The sequence below is a fragment of the Arachis ipaensis genome, chromosome B05 (assembly GCF_000816755.2).
Source record: "Arachis ipaensis cultivar K30076 chromosome B05, Araip1.1, whole genome shotgun sequence".
Taxonomy (NCBI): Eukaryota; Viridiplantae; Streptophyta; class Magnoliopsida; order Fabales; family Fabaceae; genus Arachis; species Arachis ipaensis.
Window position 1 is genome coordinate 135595028 of NC_029789.2, and position 1803 is coordinate 135596830.

Genomic DNA, 1803 nt, shown 5'->3' on the forward strand with positions numbered 1-1803 from the left:
ATGATGATTTATTGAAAGTTCCATCAAGGTAATGCATTTTTAGGGATTAATAATTAAAAAAGAGCCTCTACACATACAAGTCTTTTTAGTCTATAATTTTATATAAGTTAGTCTAAACTCAACAAAAATAATTCTCAATTTAAATTGTGTGCAAACTGGCGCTTTTCTAACTCTTGAATAACACAAACCATTCTTCTCTCTTAATCAAAACCACAATGCTCAAAATTCAAACAAGAATCAAAATATCTCAAAAATCTTTCAAAATCGTCGCGAAAAGTGAAGGAAGTTGCGAAGTTGAATTCGAAAAGAATTATGAGAAAATGAAATAAGAAGATGAAGCAGCAGAAAATAAGGAGAAGGAAGAGGAAGAGTTTTGAATTATGCAGAACTTATAAGCACACGTACACCGAAAATTCTTAAACAATACATTTAAATATCTTCGTGTTACACTGAAATTTACTGTAAATACAGAAAAATATTTTCTCTAATGTTGCATTTTTTTCTTCTTCTTCTTTTTCTTATTTCTTTCTTTCTTTTAGTTGAATAAATGTAAGTTCATCCTCTTCCAAGTAATTTTGCAACATTATGTGTTTCTTCTTCTCTTTTGTGTGATTTTTATGGTTTTTATTATTGTTAAGAAAGTAAAACAAGAAGAAACTTGAGAAGATAAAATAAAAAGAAAAAAATAAATAAAAAAAAGAAGATGGTGATGATGATGAAAAAGAAGAAAAAGAAGCAGCACAAGACGAGGAGGAGAAAGATGAGGAGTTTTGAATTATGCAGAATTTATCAGTATAAAAATACCAAAAATTCTTAAACAATACACTTAAATATCTTCGTGTTACACTGAAATTTGTTGCAAATACAGAAAAATATTTTCTCTAATGCTGCATTTTTTTCTTCTTCTTTTTTGTTTGATTTTCTTATTTTTATTCTTGTTAAGAGAGTAAAACAAGAAGAAGAAACTTGAGAAGATAAAACAAGAAAAAAAGATGAATAAGAAAAAAAAAAAGATGATGATGATGATGATAAAAAAGAAGAAGAAGAAACAGTAGAAGATGAGGAGGAGGGAGAAGAAGAGTTTTGAATTATGCAGAACTTATCAACACACCTACACCAAAAAATCTTAAACAATACACTTAAATATCTTCGTATTACACCGAAATATGCTACAAATACAGAAAAATATTTTCTTTAATGCAGAACTCTTACATTACATTCAATTCGAACTGTCAACGATGAACAATAATTTTCACAAACAAAAACAACAATATTCACCTACAGAATCATAAATTACTAACGAAAACATTAACTAGAATCGAACCACACTTCAGCCACTTGATTGGATTCAAAACAATAATCAACTTCGTTCTGGTTCAATTGACAATCTGAACTTGAATTATTCATTATCTTCAACAATGAGATAACTGTTCAAAACTGATTTTAGAGCTTGATTTAAAAAACGTAGAGAACAAACGAAGAGAAATAATACAGAAAACACAGAGATGGAAGAGAACGTAGATCGAAAACATTGAGAAAAATTGAAAACGGAAATGAAATCTTTTCGAAAAAGACAGTTATATATTCATGCGTTGATTGAAAAGTTTATTAAATAGTGGCATGTGAGATGAATTAGGTTAAAGAGACTTGTATAGACTTGTATGGAATAATAACTTGTATGATGTGAAAAATATTTGTTAAAAAATGGTTTACGAAGATTAAGTGTTTTTTAATTTAGATTTTTAAAGATTAAATATTTTAAATTGAGCTCTTTTTTTTTTCACATATAATAGTGAATTAAAG